Genomic DNA, 11,397 nt, shown 5'->3' with positions numbered 1-11,397 from the left:
CTCAGGGCCTCTCCAGTTCAAAGATTTTTTCCACACTGGCCGAACTTTTAGTCACGTTCAAAGAAACATGCTGAAATGGCAAAAGAGACAACTGTCACTTTATATCCGCTTTTTAGGATAACAAGGCATTTAATGACTTATTATTATTATTATTATTATTATTATTATTATTATTATTATTATAAGCGCTTTATGGCAACCTTGTTGTGAAAGGTGCTATATAAAAATAAGTTTAATTGAATTATTATTATTATTAAGGTCACCCTTCTCGATTCTGGGAGAATCCTTTCCAAATGTCTTTGATGAAATACTGTCTTCTCCCTTTTTCGCCATCAGTCATAAAGTTGATCTTCTTTTGGCTGCGTTTTGCTCTCTCTTGTGCTCATCCCTCAGGGGTCCAGCACTGGCCTGTTTTCTTAAACCAGGCGTCTTTCGAAAACCTCACCCATCCTCTTTCCAGAGCCTGATCACAAAGATTCTGTAATTACACATCCTCTCATTAGATTCACAAAGATCTGAATGAACAAACAACATGAGGCCATGTGGAACATCTAGCCCAGCCGGTAGTTGTATTTGTATTATAGCTGAAATGATTATTTCATGGCTGTGATCTCTGTTGTGGAAAGCACAAATAGTACAATTTCCCCTGAGCCCCACAATTAAATCATTTTGCTTTGAGTCAGATCCTCTCTTCGTCTTCTGTGTTCAAGACTAAAATGATCACGAACGTTGAATCTGCCTGCTCTTCTCTGCACTGATTTTAGAGCAGCAGTATCCATTCTGTCACATGCTGACCGATTTCTATACAAGATTCACAACGACATCTCATCTCAATGGCAAATTCTGCCCTTTTTAATGAACGCACTTGTGTTTTGCAGTGCTTCCCACACTGTCTAGTAAACACCTTTCTTATCAGAATGCTTTTCATTTCCCATAAACAAACCTAAATAGGTTTCTGCTACCTGCATTGAGGGTTATCTGCAGGCTGTTTGTTAAAGACTGGAATGTTCTCATTTTCATTTTCCCCATTCTTTCTCGACACTGGGGAGCTTCAGGACTTTGCCAGTTGAGACCAGATCTTGACACGGATCCCCGCGGTCAACCACTAAAAATGTTGCTCCAGTTTAAGCTGTCCTCACTGGTTTCGATCCAGTAACCAGCTCTCTATTCATTACCTCAGATATCTAGCACTTGTAGTTACAGATCTAGTAACTTTAGCAGTAACTTGTTCTAAACAGATGCTGGCTAGTCTGTAGGTTCCTACTGCTATGCAGATAATCCTTTATTTGAATTATCATCTCCATAACCTTATATGGTATTAGAGTCTTGTTGGTCTTTATTTTCTTGGTTTGGTTAGGTCACTTTCTTATGGATGTGTTCCATCAATAGATATTGACTCTGTATTGCCCAGGGGTATTAATCCTGTGTTGTACCCCTGTATTGTAACTCTTTGTATTAACCCCAATTTATACCCCTGCTGTACCTTGCGGCTAGCTGATTCTAGACCAGGGCTAGTCCAATCCAGATTTTGGAAGGCCTGTGGGTCCCCGGGTTTTCCTTCCAACTCAGCTCTTACTGAGTCAAACTGGAAGGTGATCTGCTTTACTGGGCCAGTTTCACAGCTTCTCCCCAGCTGCTTTGAAGAAACCTGGAAAACCAGCTAGGGAGATGAGTCTACATCAAGACTTCAGCCTGACTCACCTAGCTGAGGGAATGGCCGTACAGGCGAGGAGTTCTCTGGGGAAGTGGGGTGGGACAGAGAGAGGGAGAGATGCAAAGGGGAATCCAGGCAGCGAGACAGTACACATACATACAGTATGAATATACTAGCCCACCAACACCACATCAGAATATACTAGCCCACCAAGACCATGTCAGAATATACTAGCCCACCAAGACCACGTCAGAATATACTAGCCCACCAACACCACATACAGTAAGAATGTATTAGCCCACCAACACCACGTCAGAATATACTAGCCCACCAACACCACATACAGTAAGAATGTATTAGCCCACCAACACCACATACAATAAGAATGTATTAGCCCACCAACACCACACCAGAATATACTAGCCCACCAACACAACATAGAATAAGAATAAACTAGCCCACCAACACCACATACAGTACGAATATAGTAGCCCACCAACACCACATACAGTAAGAATATACTAGCCCACCAATGCCATATACAGTAAGATTATAGTGGGCTGTACTGTGATACAGATTCCGTGCCAGAGACTGGTAAGACGAGGAGTCCAGTGTTATAAAACAACAGGAAAGAGGTTGCGCGTCACAGACGTCATTAACTCAGTCACGGTCATTACCTTGAGGTGTTTTGTGTAGGTCACGTACTGTACGTGAAGAAAACAGGAAGTAAACAGAGAAAATCTGTCAATCAGCTTCTGCATTTCCTGACTGCCTTTGCTCTTAATAGGTGTTAAATGGACAAGGAACCAAACTTCCTTTATTGACCCAGATGGGAGAACTTTCCTTTGCAGGCAGGTGAACGATACGTTAACAAATAAGAACCTTACAAGAATAAGATGAGAAAAAAAAAACTTAAATGCAAGAAATGCTGACCGTACAGTACGTATAGGAGATCAATTGATTTGAGGTTAGGCACACTCAGAAAAGTAAAATAGCCACACAGCCCATTGTTCTTGTTTTGGTCATTTAGAAGCAAAGTTCAGAAAGAAAGAAAGAAAAGTGAAAGAAGAAAGCAGAAAGAAAGCCAAGTTCAGAAAATGTCATCCAGCAGCTGTTCGGAGCTCCGAGTTTAGATCACTGCAATGAAATGTACACGTTAAAGCCCCTCCATAGACTCACGTTTAACCATCGCCACCTGGTGGCCGACGTTGGGAGATCTCATTCTACTGTAAATTCTTCTAGATGGATAAATAAGACTTTATTGATCCCGTAGGGAAATTGATGTGTTACAGCAGTCCAGCCCAAGACAAGCAAAAACAGACATCAGAATAGACAAAGTTATACAAAATAAATATAAAATAAATACAAAGTTGTGTGCAAAAAACAGAACGGTAACTGTGTTTCTGTAAAACATACAGAAATGGATTTTAGTCACAATTACATCTCATTATTTTTTTATTTTTATTAGGGACTTAAATACGCTGCATATATATGTAAGCAATTTAAAAGTTAGCAGCTTAAGTAAACTTTGCAATTTCTGAAAAAAAAACAGAAGTTGAGTCAATGTATATGTGTGATACAGAAGATAACAGTGTACATGCATGATGGGAAAAAAATCAATAAAGCAAAATGTACTAATCAGCTCTCCAAATTAAGCAGATTAATAGCTGTGGGAATAAGGCAGAACTTGGTTCTGTTGCACTTGACTAGGCAGTATAAATCGATTCCCTGATGGAAGGATCTCTGTGCAAGGGGTGGTGATGACAGTCAGCGATTAGATTGGCCTGCCGCGCTATTTGTTTGCTGTAGATATGACCCGTGGCTGTAGCTGTTGTGAGCCCGTAATGTTGCTGGCCGCCTTCACGATCCTGCTCAGTCTGGTTTTGTGTGTGTTCAGGTTACCAAACCAGACAACCGCAGTGAATGGTAGGTCAGGCTCAAAGAAAGATCTGTAGAATAAAGGCTTTGTTGTGGGACACACATTAACAGAGCAGAGTTTTCTGACAAAGAACAATCACTCCTGGCTCTTCTTACATACTGTATGACATCAGTATTTTCCTACAAGATTAGCTGCTATCAACAGTAGTGCCACGAAATCTGTAACTGCTGACAGTTTCAGTTTCTTGCTCCTCAGTGGCTGTCAGCTTTGCAGCTGGTGGATGCTTTCTTGGATCAATGACCATATCTTCGGTTCTCGACAGATTCTTAAATTAAAAAGAGTTCTGAGGCCATTCGAAGCCATAATCCACCGCAGACCCGAGATCAATGACACTGTCTCAGGCATGTGAGTGAGGCGTTAAATTGTACTTCTAGTAATAATAATAATAATAATAATAATAATAATTGCTGACACTGCTAGAGCTCTTTTCTGGACACTCCACTCAGAGCTCTTTACAGGTCATGGGGATCCCCTCCACCCCCACCGGTGTGCAGCCCCACCTGGATGATGCTCCAGTCCTCTCCCCACACACCAGCTCTCAGTGGGGAGGAGAGCAGAGTGATGAAGCCAGTTCAGAGATGGGGATTATTAGGAGGCCATGACTGGTAAAGGCCAGGGGGAAATTTGGCCAAGACACCAGGGTAACACCCCTACTCTTTTTGAGAAATGTCCTGGGATTTTTAATGACCAGAGAGAGTCAGGACCTCGGTATTACATCTCATCCGAAGTAGAGCACCTTTTTTACATTATAGTGTCTCTGTCACTATACTTGGGCTTTAGGACCTACACAGACCGCAGAGTGAGCACCCCCTACTGGCTCCACTAACACCTCTTCCAGCAGCAGCCTCAGCTTTCCCAGGAGTCTCCCATCCAGGTACTGACCAGGCTCACACTGCTGAGCTCCAGTGGGTCTGCCAGCTGGGAGCTGCAGGGTGATATGGCTGCTGGCAATATGACTTCTGTCAAAAGTCCCGCTGTTTTTTTTTATTGTACCAAACATGCCTGAATGAGGACGCGACACACCGTCCTCAACCTCACTGGGCACAGGGCTCCTGCCAACGAGAAACAACATTCATGCTGAGAGCAAATGTTTAAGAAAGACTTCAAACAGAGAATTGAAACAGTTGAGCCCTGGTCATCAAAAGCCCTGTTGGACCAAAAGTAGGCACAGGAGCCCCCAGCATTGAGAGCCCCTGCTCTATATAAATTCATGGCACTGCAGCTGGTGGTACTGGCTGATCTCATTGTGCTGGTTTTTTATCCTGCCCATTTTGATCACAGGAGGTTTGTTTTGCACAGACCCCAGTACGGTGTCCATATTAGGACACTCCTCCTCCCTCTTCCAAGACTTCATGCGCTACCCCACTCCTGTCAGGTGAAGGTAAGAGGCTGGCTGCCATCTCCATACAGTCACGGAGCAAATTGACACCTCTGTTTCCTCTGTGTCGCCGGTCCCACAATCCACCACAAGAGGGAGCAGTCTCATTGCCGTTTGGGTTGCTCTGGAAGCTGCTCGGATTGGCCACGGTTTGTTCTACAGTCATGGACTGGTGTCTGGAAGGAGGTGGGGGTGGTGGGGAGCTCTGAGCCCACATGGTCAGCAGTTGCTGGACAAGATTATATTGTCAATCTGAGCAGAGCTCTGCAGCAAACTGTGTTATTAAAGGCTGCTGGAGCAAATAATGTAACATCTCTTTTTTGGCCGTATACAATTTCTTGCATGAGGAATTTGTCTATTCGCAGACCCCAGCTTGCTCTCCATGACACACACAGACAGGGAGAGAAGCTGGGGGTCAGAGTGCAGGGGCAGTCATTGTACAGCACCCCTGGAGCAGCTGGGGTTAAAGACCTCTAAGGACCTCGCTCAGGGGCCCAACAGAGTAGGATTCCTCTGCCAGTCGCGGGATTTGAACCAGCAACCTTCCAGCCACAGGCGCAGATCCTGAGCCACAGATCCACCGCTCCGCCCAAATGGTTGGGTTGGTTGGTTGACACCTTGACAGCCTTGCTTGGGCCCAAGAGGAAAAACCCAATCTTTGATGACCATGGACAGGGTGCGAGCTGAGGTTCCAGTGGACGAGGGCCATAGAATCCAGGCACGGTAAAAGTAAAAGTAAAAGTAAAAGTAAAAAAAAAATAGTAACAAAAAACGTTCTTAAAAAGTCCAACAACCAAAAAAAAATTGATGCAGGAGCCATTCACACCAGAATGTGTGGAAAGATCTGTGTGAGAAATCAGAAATCTGAAGCCCTTATGGAACTTCATCACTGCAATTTTCATTTTACACACTTCCCTTAGTCTGCCATGGCTTCTCATTTTTATGTTTTCTCCTTCCTGGATTTACTCCACTCCCCTCTGCAAGAGAAAATGTTTCGAAAGGTTCTGCTCTGTCCGTAAAAGTAGCCGTCCAGTATGTGCTGCCGGACAGTTGACCCCTGACCCCTGACCCCTCACCCAGCAGGGCCTTGCCGTAGGGTCTCGACACCTGCAGTTTGTTCTGGGGCGGAGGAAGAGCAGAGCAGGATGAAACCGAGCTGGAGGTGGTTAGCGTGACTTTCGCACTCGCGGTGCAACAGATTAGGATCGTGAGACGACTCTGGCTAGTGAGCGAGCCTCTTCCGGCCCCAGTAGTCCCTACCCAGCATCCACAGCTCAGCGTGGTCTTGTTTCCTGTGCTGAAACAGACACTCTGTGTCGTTCTGGGTCGGGGACGTTAGGAAAAGACAGGCTGGAGACGACTGTACAGGCCCCCTGACAGTTTTATTGCCTGTTTAGTTACTATGGGGCATTAAAGGAAGGGCTCTGTTTACTCACTGACCTGTAAATATTTGTTCATAGTACAGAGATCTTAGCACAGGGAAGGATGAAATGAGTTTTAATTTGGCATGAAAGAGGCCGTTTCCCTGAGATAACACCCAAGAAGCCACACACAAGTTTTTCCCTTCTAGTGCTCCAAACCCAAGCAGTTTCCCAGGGAGGTTTTGGATTGTGTACATTGTACATTATTACCACGAATGAGTGTTTAGAAGTGATCATTGTACACAGTGTATGTGTACTATGCAAAGTACTTCCACGAACAGCACAATGGCTATTTTTGATAAAGTTATCCCGGCCTTTAATCCATCCATCCATTTTCAGAGCTGTGAGGGAGCCGGAGCCTATCCCAACATGCAACAGGTGCAAGGCAGGGCACACTCTGGAAGGGACACACACACACACACACACACACCAGGGCTAATTTTCCCAGAAGCCAATTCACCTACCTGTTGGTTTTTGGATTGTGAAAGGAAACCAGAGCACCTGGAGCGAACCCACATGTTTGCAGAACATGCAAACTCCACACAGACAGATCTGGAATCGAACCCAGGACCCCAGCACTGTGAGGTGGCATTGCTAACCATTGGGCCATTGTGCTGCCTCTTGTCTTTCAGTCATCCCCAACATGAAAATACAACAGGTGTGTAAGTTTAGAAGGCACTCAGGTCAGGTCCTTCAATAGTGTAACCCATGGTGTGTTGTGTTGTATTGTATAATTATTTATTGTAAATATTTGTCTGGACACAAGCATTATCATTTTATCACTTTTGTTGTTCATTGCAACAGTTTAAATGGGTTTTCGGAATCTTGTCTTTCAGTTGCCCAGACCTCCTCTCCGTCTCTGTTATGTGCGATAGAACGGTCAGGACTGATTGCTGACTTGTTGGATGTGTTGGGGTTTTATTTCTCTGAGCAAAAGCTTGAAAAAGGTGCCGATCAGTCACAGCTCTTACACCAGGAAGTGTGAAAACTGTGGATATAGCATATTAAAAGAAGAATGACATCAGATGTGAAACATACAGTATATACAATATTTTTATGTTTTCTGAACATTTGAACAGAACTTTATAATAAACAGGCCTGGCCTGTTTCTACAGTTAACCTACATTACCAAGACATTTAGAATCAGGAAACAATCCTTCCAGTTTTTAACATCTTGTGATCACATAGCATTTTGGCTTATGTCTGCATTTCTAAAACCCTTATATTATTAGGTCCCTTGTCCTCTTTGAAGCGTTCTGAGTTCCTTTTCTTCACCACAGTCATGCTTTCTGGCTAAGAGGTAATAACTCGAATTATTATTCTAGGAAAGTATAGCCAACACACGTCAGATGACACAGAGAGGAGGGAGCCTCCCATTTGAACAGACGCAGATCCCTATTAGAATAAAGCCGCATTTAAAACCGGGGTCACGCAAGCTGGGACACAACACAAGGCACAAAACTGAGCCGCCTCAAACACAAAAGCGGTAGCAGCTTGTCTCCGAAACTCAGGTCCGTCAGTTGTGGTGCTGGCTGTGTGACTGTCACACTGGTTTTGCTCAGTAAGGAAAAATCTGTTGGTATTAAACCAGTCAGACCAAGGCATTGCACGTCTCTGCTATAACTAACTGCAGTGAGTGTGTAATCTGGAGTAGCTTGCAGGTTTATAGGTTGTGCCCACAGAAGCCCTCATATGAGTCTGTGAACTAATTAATCAATAGAAAAAAAGTAACATTTACTGTATCTGTAGGCCTGAGAATGTAACTCTGCCTTGAGTCCACAGCACCTTTCAAAGCAGCCTCATTCAACTGGTCTTTTCCCGATGTAGCAGTTCAGTGCTCTCACAGTTACTGGATATTCCTTTCCCTCTGGAGGTGAGGGTAAATTATTCAGAAGTGTGAATGGGTGGGAGCTACTGCTTGGTTTTTAAAAGGAGGGCAGATCAAATTGGGCTGGATTGTGCTCCATCACATTTTCACCCCATATACTGGATGAAAAACCGGTGCATGTGCTCTGCATGCCGGGTGAGAAAGCATCGTGGAGGAGTGTCTGTGGGTATCGAACGTGTAGGAGGGCAGTAGGCAGAGGTAGTGTCAATGCAGGAAGACAGGGCAGACTTTCGACTGCGAGTCAAGAGACTGAGGTTTGACTCTTGGCTTGTCTGTCGGCGAAAGCCTGTTGCCCTATTAAGGGCAACCATCCCTCAGATCTTTTAACCTCTTTATAGAGCTGCTGGGGAACAAGAGTCTATCCCAGCGAGCAACGGGCACAAGGCAGGATACACCTTGGACGGGACGCCAGTCCATCACAGGTCACACACAGTCACACACACTCACACCAGGGACAATTATCCCAGAACCCCGGAGGAAACCCATGTAAACACCGGGAGAACGTGCAAACTCCACACAGACAGCACACCACGTTCAGGATTGAACCGGGCCCCCGCGCGGCGAGACAGCAAGGCTAACCACGCTGCACTGTGACGCCCACGGTTAAGAGTCTCGCATCATAAACTCTCCCCCCTCCTACACTACAAATACAAATCACACACATCGTAAGCACATAAGAAAGGTTACCGACAGCAGGGGCCTTCCTAGATCATTCTGCCTCTGTTACCTAACTGATCCGAAGGTCTTGCCCAACTGTGGAAGCTGGAAACAGACCGAACTGCAGTCATGCGCTGATATAATCATGGCTGATGTCATACGAGCAATCAAGAAAGTGGCACCCTTGCGAAAAGATTATGACACAATGCTTCTGGTATTGTGGTATGGCGTGTGACTACTAAATGTGGAGGATTTCAGGAAGGAAATTCTAGAGAACTCCAAGTTCCCGAAGGCTCACTCTGCATGGCACATTGCAGCCAGGCTCCAGGAGTCAGCACGACCTGTTCTTGAGCTTCTGAATCTGAGCGAGACTGCTGCCTTATTAGCGGTAAGCAACTGCAGCAGAAAGCCCAGAATCAATCGATTGATTCATCAGTCGATCGATCGATCAGTCATTAATCAAGTACATAAAGAGTGCAATAAAAACGGCTGCACGATAACCAATAAAACCACACATCTAATCAAGAAAAGCAAGAATAGGTCAAGAATTTAAGGCCGTGTTAAGTTTAGACGGCTAGATTTGAAAACACGCGCAGAGGGGGGCTTCTGATGAGGCGGGAGGAGTGATGAGGGGCAGCTGGTGAACACGATCAGTCCTGGGAAGACCTGGGAGCATTGAGGAGCCTTGAGCCAGCGAGCAGGGCCACACAGGGATGGAATAATAGTAATTCGAGTGAGGATCGGAGCTCTTGAAGGAGACACATGCCGGACAGCTCACTGAGAGAATTTTAAAGTCTGTCCTCTAACAGACTGGGAGTCAGTAAGGGTTTTTCAGCCCAGGAGAAATATATACAAACCTTTTCAGATGGCTTTGGTCAGCCATCCGTTCCGTTGTTTAGGAACTGGCCCAGAGCGCATGACTGTGTGATGTACAGGGCCTAAGAAATGTTGGGCAAAAGCTACAGAGAGAGAGAATGCTCTTACTGAGCAGATCACTTTCTCTATCATGCATGATGAAATCACCCAACATAATCACGTTGTGCCAGTTTCTAAATAAGCTGGATAAGAAATCGCTGAACCCTGTCACACTAGTGGAAGCGAAGCCGAGCGTTTAAGGTCGGCTGAATATAACTCAAAGGTCAAAGTTCTGTACAGCCATAGATCAGGCTGTGGAAATCACATCATTTTGTTTATGTGCTTAGCCCATCTGTCTCCTTTTCTGTTCCTTTTTCTTCCAGGTCTGCTTTTTTCTGTTCTTGCTGGGCTCATCCATTTTCTGTTTCCATTCACACACAGGCGAGGGGTTTCACATCTGTTTGTAGAGGCTGCGGATGCTGGGTTTTGGGAGAGCTGTTTTTTCTCTTGAGAAATACACTTCATTGTCCCAGAACAAAAAACCCTCCAGGCTACTTCAGCTCTTCATTTAGGTTCGGACGTCTGGCTCTCAGCTGCTGGGGGTTGACCACAGTGCTGTTGAGCTCTTTGGTTCTGTTTCCTGAAGAATAAGACGCATTAAGATTCCCTTTTCAGATCTGCCTTGATACCCTGACGCAGGTAGCTCCTAAACTTGTAACGTCTGAGTCTGACGCACATAGCGTTTCTAACAAAAGTTCGGGAGGTCAGACCCTAATCTCACCCACTTCCACCTCCAGCCCTTCTTCACTCTTGGGAAACCCCCTGGCTCATCTGTCTTTAAGTGGAGGGAAAGGGGGGTCTGCATGGAGCCAGGGGAATTACCCCCAGTGGATCTCGGGATTTGAGTCTCCTCTTCTCCGTCTATCTTAGTGTGTGACCGAACTAGTGAAACGTCATCATTGATCAGCGATAGGGTATCTGATCATTCGATCTTCAGCCCCTCGCCTTACTTCTTGAAATGAAACCAGCCGATCAGGGTAATAAAAGGTGCAAGAGATTCAAGGAAGGATCGGTGGAACAAAATCAACAATGAATAATCAACCTTAAAATATTTCCTTAAGAAAAAAAGACGCTGTTGACCATTTCTGAGGGTCAGGTCAGTATTGGCTTCGAAAGTTAGCTTGGAGTCCAGAACAGCCCCCAAGAGCTCGTATTGTCCTACTCTCTCCAGTGAATCCCCCCAATGTAGGTTAGGGTGGGAGTGGGGGTGTGTTTCCTGAGCTCAATTATCACCTTATAATATTATGTCTATGTGTGCAACACTCGGAAGACTTGATTTTGGAATCTTGTCCCGTGTTTGCTTGAGAATTCTCTGGCTTCAGGGACACTACTGGGAAGTTTATTCTGGACACTCAATTACAGAATTTGTGTTTAAGCAAAACCACCACAACAACAGAAGACCCCCAACTTTATCAGCACAGCTCACCCAATAAAGTCACAGAGACGCCCAGCAATGTACAGTATGTACTGTCACAGTGCCCCACAGATGAATCTGTTCCCCCGAAGGACAAGGAACAAAAAATAAAAATGTGGCAAAATAGAGCT

At 45.1% G+C, this 11,397-nt stretch overlaps 1 protein-coding gene across 1 annotated transcript in view; it reads left to right on the top strand.

Annotated features, from left to right (window-relative positions):
• The window catches only part of il10ra (interleukin 10 receptor, alpha), a 51,532-nt gene that overhangs the window by 16,107 nt on the left and 24,028 nt on the right, over positions 1 to 11,397 (top strand). The gene's annotated exons all lie outside the window — the stretch shown is intronic.

The sequence above is a fragment of the Lepisosteus oculatus genome, chromosome 23 (genome assembly GCF_040954835.1).
Source record: "Lepisosteus oculatus isolate fLepOcu1 chromosome 23, fLepOcu1.hap2, whole genome shotgun sequence".
NCBI classification, from domain to species: Eukaryota; Metazoa; Chordata; class Actinopteri; order Semionotiformes; family Lepisosteidae; genus Lepisosteus; species Lepisosteus oculatus.
The sequence above is the reverse complement of the archived record's forward strand: the minus strand, read 5'-3'. Positions and strand labels throughout refer to the sequence as shown.